The sequence below is a fragment of the Corapipo altera genome, unplaced genomic scaffold, assembly GCF_003945725.1.
Source record: "Corapipo altera isolate COAL_440 unplaced genomic scaffold, ASM394572v1 1, whole genome shotgun sequence".
NCBI lineage: Eukaryota > Metazoa > Chordata > Aves > Passeriformes > Pipridae > Corapipo > Corapipo altera.
Window position 1 is genome coordinate 18,420,353 of NW_020884873.1, and position 12,744 is coordinate 18,433,096.

Sequence of the window (12,744 nt, forward strand, 5' to 3'; positions counted from 1 at the left end):
CACCCGGTTGCCGGGGCGATGCGCACGCCGGGCCCGCCGCCCGCCCCGCGCGGGGCAATGGCGGCCGCGCCGCAGCCGCCGGCGCTCGCGCTCCTTCTCGCCCGAGGGCGGCCCCGGCGGTGACCTCACCGCTGCCTCTGAGGCGGGATGGGAGGAAGGGGCAGCCCCGGCCCGGGATGCTTCGTGCTCGTTGGGATCGGGGCTGTCCCCGCTGCTGGCGGGGCTGCGCAGCGCTCGTGCTCTCGGGGCAGCGCGGGCCTGCTTGGGGGAAGGTGCTCTGAGGCCTCTGAAAGTCGGCGGCTGTGGGTCAGTCACCAGAGGAAACCCCTAAATGCTGCCCACGATCGAGGGCTCAGTGCAGGGGAGAGCGGCCGTTCCCAGCCTGAACGGCGCGGACGCGCCGTGTGTCGATGACATCAACCCACACTGAGTGGAGCAGCTGAGGACATCGGGGTTTGACAAAATCGCGCCGTACGGGGCTGATCCCAGCGTGCTCCCGCAGAACAGCAGCCGCTGCTCTGGGTGCCGGTCTGTCCTCGGGGGAAAGGGAGCTTTTTCAGTGACCATTCCCAGTCTGTGGTGTACCAGCTTACAGGCTGCAGGGAGCAGCTGAGGATTGGTGAGAAGGAGTTGTCCTGTAGAGAGGGGACAACGCAAGGAAGGCAGGGTTTGAGCAGCAGCGAGACTTCCGTCATGAGCAGGAGCTGCCTGCAAACAGCGCAAGTGTTTCAGTCTGTCACCACCTACTTTGACAGACTGGTAGCTGGTATTTCCAGATGGAGGTGTGCCACCAAGGCGATGCAAAGTTTCAGGAAGCTTATGAACATCTTCATGTACATTGCATCCTCCAGCTTAATTGGGGCAGAGAAAAAGTAGTTGGATGGGGTTTTTTTGGTAATTTTTTAGGCTCAGAAATACTAGGTAGGAGTGGTTTTGTTCTCTTTTTTAAAAAGTACTCGTTTTATGCAAAGCAAACAAATAACACGCATTTGTGTATTATTTTGGATGATTACAGCAGACCATTCTCTGAATCACATTACTCCACTTTCTAAATTGCGTTCCATCACCATGCTTGATACTTTCCTCTTGTTGCATAGGAGTTTTTTTGACTGGACTGTTTACTTTCATCTAGACTCCAGAGAAGATCTGTGACGCTAGAACATCATTAACAGGGAATGGAGAGCATTCCAGAATAGTGCTTGCAGCATGGAATCACTGGAAGGACTGACCTGATCTGAGAAATGTAAGCTGTCTCCTTTTGAAGCTTGAAAGGCTTTGTTGAGCTTTATAGTCAAAGAGACTTGCTTGATCTTAAAACCTTGTATGTTCTAGTATGACTAGCAAGCTCAGTAGAGGTATTCCTCAAATATGTTTTTAATTTCAGCATCATAATAAAATCATTTGGTGATCCCACTTGTTCTCCTGTTGAGAATTCATACAACTATCTGGTGATGTACATAATAGGCAACGTATTTCTGGATTCAAACTGAGTGAGTGTCATTAAGCTCCAGACCTGCAGATCCCAACAGGAAGATTCTACTTCTCATTGAAGTCCCTGTGTAGTCTATGTCATTAAACTCTGTGATGATAAAAAGGGGTCTTTCCTCGGGAAAAGACCAATTTATTGCTTCTCAAACAGAAATCTTATGTGGAAGTCTCAGGCTCTTCTCCAGCTCTGCTGAATGCTTGCTTTCAATTACAAAATAGGAGACTAGACATCAAAATAAGTACAACAGGAATACAACAGGTATTTTGTTCACAGGTAATACTTGGATATATCCATGGAAAGTGATGAAGATAAGCTGTGCATTTTAAGTATCCAACCTAAAAATCCATTTTGTGTTTCAGTCCCCTAAGATATATGGGACTATATTCAGAAGTAATGAATGTAGGACAGGTACACCACAAGAAAATGAGTTTTGCAAGATCTGAATCCAGTGTTTCAGATTGTCTTGGTTGTAATGTAAAAAGTGTAGGGCAATAACTGGAATATGTTAATGTTACATTTGGTCTAAGACACTAGAAGCACTCAGGAAAGACTCAAGAAAACAACCAAATCTAGTAGATCTTAAGGAATTTAATTTTGAATACACCAGGAATGTTTCAGGCTTGTGCCATATCAAACAGTTTTGAGAGGAATTAGATTTGTAATTTTTTTCATAATTTTTTTTTCTGTTCTGATACCTGTTTTATTCTTTGGCATCAAGCTCTGTCTCAGGTATTTTTCTACATAGCATAATGTGTTGCACTTCTCAGCGCAACACAAAACAGTAACATTTTAAAAAAGTAATTAGAGATAGATGTTTTGCCAATTATTTTGCTTTCTCTCAGGATATGACCATGCTAATGTAGTCCAACATCAAATACGGATTCCTTCCCTTTGTATGTTATCTGAAGAACACAATAATGAAAGTGTCTCTTTGAAAGAGGCACATTAAGAATTACAAAAACTGTGACAACTGCAGAAAGAGAGTAAGTCTGAGGTGAAATTGAAGCTGCTTTTTATTTCACTGGTGAAAGCCAGTATGAGCAGATCAGACAGAGTGGATGCTTGGAACTACAGATGCTACAGCCACATCAGTGAGTGGCAGTTTGTTGACCTGACTTTGTTTCAAATACAGAAAACAGAGACAGCACAGCAAGCCACTAGAGGCCTCTACCCTGGTGCAAGTGCGATCTCCCTGCTCTGCTTTGGGTTGGCTTCTCTGTCTGTAGCACTCTCTCTTCTTTTTGGGCTGTTACTGTTGGTTGTGGTAGAGTCAGATCTGCACCCTGTTTCATTATGGACCAGTTCTCGCTGTTTTCCTGGACCTAATGGAAGGTGCTGTGCTGCCTCTGTGGCTTCTCTAGGCTGGACACTCTACAGCAGCAAGCCCAGGGTCCCATGAGAAGGCAGAGCTGTCCTTATCGGTTATGTCCGTCTCCAGGGAGCTTTCAGCTTCAAAGGCTGAGTACTTTACTTCCATGAGCTATGACCTTATTGTCCTTGGACAGGAATGCGGGAGTAAACGTGTTTTGCTTATATCAATAATAAGCTTAGGTGGCACAGGATGGCAGTTTGTCTTCTGCTTCAGCTGAGCACTGGAACCTACGTTTTTCCATCGGTTGCTTCCTCACTATATCCTCCTTGGTTTCTTATGGTCCAAAAAGGCATCTTGTTGATCCTTATGGTCCGTTCACCAAAGCTGCTGCCACAGCTGTGGCAGGAGATGGTACAGCTGCAGGTAGGATGGTGTTTGTGTAGCTTTTACTAGAACTGCTGCTGCATCACAAGAATCCACTGCACCAAAAACATGGCTGGCATTGCTGGTTTTCTTTTTAATGATGCTCTCTGAATCCAAGTGTGCTTTTTTTTGTTTTTCAACTTCTCTTCCCTCCTACAACTTTATGAAGTTGCTTCCTGCCAGATCCAGAATCAAGGAATAAGTCCCCCCCTTTCTTTCCAAAACCAGTGCCATTGAAACCATTTGGAAAACTAATTTCTCTGTGGGATCCTTCCCCCTCCTTTTTTTTTTTTTTTAAATAATTGTTGTTCTTTAAAGTAAAAATACTGTTCCCTGTGGAACAGTTTTCTCTCCTCAGGCACATGTACTTAAATCTTACCAGCAGCTTTGCCACAGCCTTAGAAAGTCCGAAGTACACTTTTCAGTGAAGTACACAATGTTTGGAAGGACTGTAAGCAGGTAGAGAAATGCCAGATCCACTCTAGAAAGAGTGCATTAGCTTCAGGTAATTATGATATCCTTTAGCAGGACAGTAATATTCATTTGTCACAATTTCAAAGCAGAGGAACCATGATTGTGAACTTTATCCCATGCACTGGTATAGTGCTCCCTGTGAACTAGTTAAACCTTACTTCTTGCAGAAAGTTTGAGCTTATGAGACACTGGATTCCTCTCCAGAGCTTCAAGAAAAGCTTTGAACAAATCTGATTAAAAGTGCAAAGTTTCAAAGGCAAAAGGAAGTTTTAAGAGTGGCAACAATTTTTATGGAAAAGGTCGTTATTGCTCCTGTAACTGGAGGTGCTTTTTACCTCTAGAAGTGGATTTAGGTGCCTCTTTTGTTCACTTGCTGAGATGAGGAGTGGTCTTCCAACACCATATTGTGTGTCAGGACAACATAAATGGCATGACTGTGGCAGGTAGCTGATGAAAACAAAATGTTGGCTTTTATCTCACATTAAAAATAATTAGAAGTTAGGGCAAGTTTTCATGTGGAAAAAGTAAAGGAATGTGAGTGGGTGTGTCATGGCAATGTGAGTTCTTCAATCAAGGGGGGGATGTTCTCTATCATCCATGCTGTTCAGGTGCAATTTCTCAATGAGAACTTCAAAACTGACACAAGTTCCATATGACTGGAGATTTTTATGCTCTACAGAACATTGTAACATACTTTAAGCTAATAGATAGAGTAAGACTGTTCACTTAGAGGAACCTCAGAGAAAATTCAAAGCCTCAAGTGCTGTGTTTGGACAGAATAGCAGGTTAGGAAGAAAAAGCAATGAGAGAAAAAAGAAAGAAGAAGAGCATCCTCGCCAAAGAAGAGCAAGCTGCTCGAAGAAGCTGCTATGGGAACAGCTTTTGATCCTGGAGAGAAGATGAAATATTGAGACATTAAACATCAGCTCTTAAGTAGGTGTGTTTACCAAGCAGAACATAGGTAATTTGTTCCCTTGGATAACAGTAGCAAAATCAATTGTGAGTAACAAGAACAGAACACTTTTCTAGGTACAACTTTTTTTTTACTTGTTAATAACTATTTCTGCTTCTGGTGTCAGAATTTCTGGCCGGAGCAAGCAGACAACTTTCATCTTTACACTTTCCTAATGTTAAGGGTGAACTCAGTTAAGCTGTAAACTTCTGCAGTAGTAATGATTCCAGGTGAAGTGGTGGACTCTGTGTCTTAACTAGCATTAATTTGGGAATGTTAGCCCCTGAGAGGTTTTCTCTGCCAAGCAGTGAAGATTAGTTAGAGGTCTACAATCCTTAGGAAATTCCTCTTTGCAGGTTTACTCTTTACTTTTCTAAGAAGGAGGAAGAAATAAAGGCAAAAAAAATATTAGTTACCTTCTACGTGATCACAAGAAAATTAGAGCCACTGAATTACCAAAGTAACAAGCGACAGCATAAGAGAAAATTGGCTCAGATTGCACCAGAGGGGGTTTTAATTGAATACTAGGAAAAATTTCTTCACCGAAAGGGTTGTCAAGCAATGGAACAGGCTGCTCAGGGAAGTGGTTGAGTCACATTCCCTGGAGGTATTTAAAAGCTGTGTAGATGTGGCACTTAGGGACATGGCTTAGTGGTGAACTGGGCAGTTTGGGTAAATGACTCAATGAACTCAAAGGTCTTTTTCAACCTGAACGATTCAACGATTCTTTAAAATAACATTTTAGCTTATTTTATACTAATCCTGGAATTTTTCTTGTAGCTATAAAGAATAGCAAGAAGGATTATATCAGAAATAAACAAATACGGGATTTTGTAGAGGAGTACCCAGTAATACACACACACAAGTTTTTTTCATTAAAAATACAGTTGTATAGAAAGGGAGCAGATTTCAATGAACTGGTGAAGAAGCTTAAACTGAGGAGCATCTGCCTGTTATGTGTTGATTGTGACTAACAGTGTCACTTAAACAGTAGTTAAGCTGAGTTTAAAATTGAAGAGGAGCTGTCTTTGAAAATAATAGAGTTCCTTAATGGTAGCTCTTTTATGATTCACACCTGCTCATTTGAAAATGTAAAACCACCTAGATGTTTACAGAGATTGAGAAGGATTTTGTGCTCTGGGGAGTTGTCCCTCACTTTTTCTCATTTGCACTATTTCTTTAAAGATACTTGTGGCATGGGATGTTTATTTCTGATGAAAAGCCTGTTCCATCAGGCCAGCACCCCTGGAGGCAGCCAAAGATTACCAGCCTGTCTGAAACTTCGGAGTCAGATAATTTTCTTATCTCTGTATTGTTGTCTGCTGGTTTTATTCTTCCAATAGTAATTAAAACCACACAAGAATGAGTCACAATTTCAAGTAGCTCTCCCACCCACCTGTAACATAATAAGGAGGATTGCCCGGGTAGGGAGTTCTCAGTTTGAATTGCAATCTCTACACTAAAAGCAGTAATGCTGTTTAATGAGGTAAAACGGTCTAGAAGTAATTCGCAGCAGTACAAAAGCTAACGTGCCACAGGATTGCTCTTGCTCAGGGTTTCTCTTGTGGGTGCTGACGTAGGGCAAGACACTCTAGGTGCCCTTGAGTCAGGCAGAGTATAAGCTAGACAAGCCTTGGTCGCTTGCCACTGTAATATTTTCTAGTTTTTAGAGAATTATAGATATTTTAGTAACTATCAGAAATTTATTTTTTATTAAATACTCTAATATATGAAGAATTATTATAGTTACTGTTCAGGAAACAACTGTCAAGCAACGTTCATCCTCCCAAAAAGGAGAATTTTATGTAATACATACATGTAGATTGCAAAGCAACCTTCTAGAAGTTATAAAGACATACAACATATTTGGCTGTGACCTCGCAGAATTTTTTTTTTCTTAAGTCTTCCTTTCACTTTCAGACTGATTTTTACAAAACTCCAATTTCCTAACCGAGTTTTTCAATGCCTCTGAGCACTTCGGAAACTGCTTTTACTCATATAAAGTTCTACACCTAAGTAGGTGCACATTATCACAGACATCTGAGGGTGCTTGCATATACAAATTGCGACATGTTTAACATTCATATAAGCTTACAATCAGAATAGTCAGAAGCATACTTTGCATGTGCATTTCAGCATTTTCATATTTCCATGATTTTATTTCCAAGCCAAATTGCCTTCAAAAAGCAAAGCACATATTTATCACCGAGAATTAACTACATACCGAGATTGCAGATTCAACACAAAGCTGCTTTGGAGCTGCCACAGCATTAAAAATAGCATCTGAAAAATTACTTACAAAATACGATTTTCCATACATGAATAATTTAAATAGACAAATGAAATTTTGTAAAACTATTTTCTTCCCACCTCAAGTTGTATTCTGAGAAGACATATGAAATGTAAAGTTTTTTGAGCATATTAAAACACATGTAGAATAGCAGCAAAAGCAGTGACGATTTTAAGAATAGAGTGGATGGTACATATCAGAATTGCTTGTGAAAACAAGCTACATTTTCTGTATAACAGTTTTATTTCAAATGTCATTTTGCCGACCTTAAAAGAATGACCCCTGACATTGGTAAGTAATTGTGCAGCCTATTCTTACCTAAATTCTTCTTCACTGTTTTAAGAGACTGAGTTACTTCTTAGTGTCATGCTGATTTCTGGTCTTCCATAGGACTTAGCATTTTACAAACCAGAAAAAATCCTGCGTTGAATGCCTGTAAAGTGGGAGCAAAGCAAGTCATGTTCAGAGGTGGTGCACAGGGAGGAAGAGATAAGTGGAAAACAGCAGTACATTGGCAGTACTCAGTGGTAGTTCTGTAAGGGCCATCACATTACTGTAGATGGGAAGGGAAAACACTCAGTAGGGAAGGAGAATGTGCTGAAATGAAAAGCAAACACAGCGATAAAACCTGTTTGAGAATCTCTGGCTAAACTGAGTGGGGAGTCTTGTAAAACTTGCCTCAGAAATTACTTTGTTGTGACCAGAAAATAGCTTTCACCTTTAAATAGTGGGGAAAACCATCATTGTTTTAAATAAACAACCAGCTTCTCACTTTGTTCAGTGATAACTAAGTTCAGCACATGTGGCATCATAAGTCAGACAAAAGACTGAACTTGTAGAATACAAATATTAGGATAATCATCAGAATGGGGAATATACCAGGCAGTTTAAGACTTAGTTTATCAGGTTTCATAATTTAATTTTTGTAACCTTTTCTTAGACACAGCTTTCACAGATAGATTGATATTCCAGAGATATATTGACTTCATGTGATATGAATTAATTCACCAGCTCTGCAAAATAAGACATTGAGTTTTGTCACATAATGGCTACTCATATAATGGCTTCACCCACTATTGTAAGGCAAGAAAAAGATTACTAGTAGTTTTAGAGTGGATGGGCATAATGATCCCATTGTGCTTAAAAAGGACAAATGATGAAAGAAAATTGTAGATGTTACAATGAGGAATGTAGCTATTAGAATTGAAGCACGGTTCTTTTCTACATGATGTAAACAATCTAAACATTATTATATGTATTCTGAAAATGTTACTGTATATTATATAATTCTGCACTATTATGTGTGTCTTGTCACAGAACTGACTACGTGGAAGTTGCTTACAGTGATCAAGGAGCAGATGGTGGAGTCTAAGACTCATCACTCATCCCCAGTTAAGGGCCAGCTTAAAGTGTAGTTTGAGGACTTCAAAAAAAGGTTCATAAAAGTGCAATTCAGACTCAACAGCATAGGTAGTATCCCACATTTTAGTTAGATCCAGCTGTATCTGAGAACTGCTGCAAATTATCCCATGGCATATTTCCTGTCAAAATAACTGGAGACCCAGGGTCTTGAAGGTCTATTGTAAAACCATTTTAAAGACCATTACTTATTTTACTGCATTCCTTATTTTAAACTCTCCTAAAGAATTAGTAATAATATAATGTAGAGCAATTAAGCACAATTAAATGTGTAAGTATGAATTGAAACAGAAGTTCTCTTTTTATTTGAAGAATACACTATGTCTTCTCAAAAGTCACAGCTCTTACTAAATATAGACTTTTATTTTAAAATCTATAAATAGATGCTAGTATAATTCATCAGTTGAGCAAGATCTGTAAGGAATTTGGGAACCATCCCCTGCTCAGAGATGTGAAATGTCTGCTTTATTTGTTTCAAATTAAAGTTATTTAAAAAGTAAGCTTTTAGTGTGTGGCTAAATGGGATTACAGGGACAAGAAAAAGATGTTTCAAATTCTGCAAAAGGACTTGAACTGCTGGACTCCATCAATCTCTCTGGGATGCTGTAAGGTTCATCTAATAAAGAACGAATGGGAAGTATTATCTCCCATTACATGGATTTTGTACAAGTTTACCTGAATATGACAATACTGCAGTTCCCACAAACACAATACATACATTTCTGATGTCATATACCTAATTTAAAGTAATGGCATAATACAGTATTCATAATAAGTTGAGAATGACAGATGATGAAAAGTAGCCATCAGTCATCATTAATAAAATGTTTTGGGGCCCCTGGAAGGATGTAGGATCCAACAGACCCCTTAATAATCCAGATATCAAGCATTAATAAATGTCTGCAGAAAAACAAACTAGTAACTGGTGAGGATAAGATAGTCACGCAGTGTGGTTTGCATAAGATGGAAAACTGAGCCCATTTGAACAAAATATAGTTTTGTAGAACTAAAAGTAGGCTGTCTCTTCTGAAGGATAGACTGGAAAATACCAGTTCTGGAAAAGCCCTAGATGTCATACAGTCGAGAAGTAATTTAATGCAAGCTTCCCCTGTGATAACATGACAAAAAGGGTGAATGCAGTCTTTGAGTACACATGTAGGAGAAAAGCAAGCAGCAGTATGGAGGAGCATATTCCAATGTCTTATACAGTCATAAATTATGCCCACTGTAAACAGCCATGTTTTGAAAAAAAGTCTGTTGACAAACCAATTGCCAGTTTTCCAGTCTGGGAAATACCCTTACAAGGGAAGCTGTCTTTCATACAGAGTTGACTTGCTGCACTTTATGCGTACCTAAAGATGAAAAGAAAACCCTAAAACTGAAAACCACCGAAAAACCCAAACCAAACCGAAGAATGCCAGGCTTTAATGGCTAACAGCAACAATGATTGTTGGAAGAATCAAATATTAGAAAACAAGGCCAAACAAGTTCAATTTAGAATTAAGGTACAATTTCTAAAACAGCAAATGTGATTTAACCATTTGAATAAATTGCAAAGTAAAACTATGGATTTTCCATTATCCACTTTCAAATTAAGACTCTTAAGTTTTTCTGGCAAATATTTTATGGTAAATCGAGTTAGCTATTGGATTCAACACAAAGATTAGCTGATGAAATCTACCATCTTGCACTGTGTAGTGTCAGGCCAGTTTATCTAGCTGTTGATTAATGACTTGATTTTAAGGTTACTGGTAACACTTTCATGCATTTATCTACTTATTCAATGATTGTATGAATAGATAAAAAGGGGAGAAGGACGTCTGGAAATGAAAATCCAAAAAGAGTGAGTGGAAATTATTTCTGGAGACAATACAGGGAAAAATGGGTTAAAGAGTAAACCAATTGGCAAAACTCAGATGTTTTCTTCAATGTATGTATAGCTCCCATGAAGTGAAGCTACACGTAGCATGAAGTGAAGCTACAGGTAGCAACAGCTATATATGTAATTGTTTACTTTGTGTCTTACTAGCTAATGGCCAAGTTCCTTAATCAACCTTAGACAGCTTAAGAAGATCAATGAGCAATCTTCAAGTTGAGGGAGCCACATAAACCTAAATGCCTGCTACAGTTCAGAGCTGGAATGTGACATGACTTTTCTTTCACAATGAACTTGCCACCTCCAGTTTAGTACATTACTTGGCTCCAGGTGTTACTAGAAGTTATATGCTGGATTCCAGAAGTAATCCAAGAGGGTTGCTGCTATATTGGATCAATTCAGATACTGCCCAAAGCAGATGTTATCCTAGAACTTACTTACAGCGGCAGATAGGATAAATGTCCTCCTCTGCACTGTAATCACTTAGATGTTACTGGCATAGATGTTGTTCAGGTATTACCTGAAGTTTAATTCAAGGTTGACTTCATTATGTATCAGGAATGGGTCAGCACTCAACTAAAAGCAGTTACACGCTGTTTTGGGTTTGGCTTTCTTTACTGGTCACTGTTAACGATATGATTGCTAGCACAGTACCTTCTGTGCATTCTCTGTAGCTTATTTTTCCAGAATCAGATGCTTATTCAGAGTGTAAGAAATAACTGTAATTTCCATACTCTTCCTTGAAATTCTAATGATGCAGCAATTTCTTTCTGCCTTAGTCTCCCTTCCATTACATTATCTGAAATGCCACTGTTTCAATTTTTTTTCACTTACTCCTGACCAATAAACTTACCCATTCCCTGACTCTGCCCATGCATTCTTCACTGCCTGCTTGTTCTGAATGGGTTACTTTTGTTGTTTTCCTCCATATCTACCTTCACTCCTAACCATCCTATTTAGAGTACCTTGACTCCTTAAATTTCTAGTTTAGGGAAATATGGAAATGGGCAGGGATAAAATTTTGTTAACTCTATCTGAGAAAAAGCTTTAGATATACTTTATTAAATTCTACTTCTGTATCAGCTAAGGCATCTCTTATTCTCACATCTGTTCTTTGAATAAGATCTCAGATTAAACAATGGGAGGTACATTCGAGACATATTTCTAAGGTAAAATAAACACCAGTATTTCTGTACTTTTCTTGTTCTGCATTTTAATAGTACCTACATATCTGTTCCATTACCAAGACCTAAATGCTAAGACAGTATGTATCTTTTATTTCATCAGTGCTCAAGGCAAAGCTCTGCATTCCCGTTATATCTTAAATGACAAAAGCTTTATTACCAGTCAATAAAATGCACTGTGCTAAACCACGTATTATTTAGCATATCAAATATGACATTATGACTACAGTAAATAAAGGTGAGGTTTTAAAAAACTTCTTCACTGGTCACAGACGAGAATTTAAAATTACTCCCGAAGCCCTTATCCATCACACTTATTTCAAAAGATTCAACCAATATGTAAAATGGTCTGTAATGGATTTGAATGCTCTTCAGCTCTCCTGCAGGTTAAACTTCAATAAAGGGAGTAATTAGATGCATTTAACATCTGCTACAAAGCCACCAACATGATTTTTTGAAGCTTTGTACCAAGATTCATAATTGTATTCCCGATCTGTTTCCAAGTTAATTAAACTGGGATGGAAAAGAAAAATGCCATTTACAAGTGAAATGTGTTTTGTAACTGCTTTCAGTGAAAATACTGCTCCTTTCACACCTCTTTTGAATGAGTGTAACATTGCTCCTGCCCCTGCTGAAAGGCTCTGGTATTGTTGCTATTATGATGGATCAGTTTCTACATGTAAATGCAAGTAGCCACAACTATCAGTGTACTTCTAGACACCTGAATGATGATACCCACCTTTTTTGCTTGAAGCAGTAAAAACACTGACATGTTAAATGGCAGAGAGGTGTGTATGTTCCATATATACCTATCTGCCTTATTTTCAGCAAACTACCATAAGATCAGGACCAAGGCCATTGGCTTGCCTTTGACTGATTAATGAACTTGCACTAAACGACCAGCCTCAAACCTGCCCTCTTCCACAGCAAAATGGATATACTATTTCAACTTCTGCAAGAGGAAGCAACAAAGACCAACCAGACATTCAATTAAGAGCTTTAATCAATGCACAGACAGTAGAGAATATGGTATTCTGAATTCCCCCCAAAAGATAAAAAAATATTTAAGTATTTTACAAATTTATAAAATGTAAAGTTTCCTTTTATAAATAATACATATAAATTTCCTTTTTTCACTACATGGTTCTGGTTACAAAGCCAGGGGGTGGAGCTTCAGCAATGAATATTCATACACTTGGAACTGACTGCCCCAGGGGTGGAAACACAGCCCATTTGCCATGGGCTGATCCAGACTGCACTGGAAAAGGGTGAGGCTCCACAACACTTACAGTTGTCAATGACATCACTGTATGGGAAAACATGGC

General features: G+C 39.2%; 1 protein-coding gene across 1 annotated transcript in view; it reads right to left on the minus strand.

Annotated features, from left to right (window-relative positions):
* Window positions 1–5,962: 5,962 nt before the first annotated feature.
* The window catches only part of TTC26 (tetratricopeptide repeat domain 26), a 56,644-nt gene continuing 49,862 nt past the window's right edge, over window positions 5,963–12,744 (minus strand). Inside the window, exon 19 of the mRNA XM_027657158.1 lies at window positions 5,963–7,373. The gene's annotated coding sequence lies outside the window, so the exon portion shown is untranslated. The remainder of the gene's footprint in view (window positions 7,374–12,744) is intronic.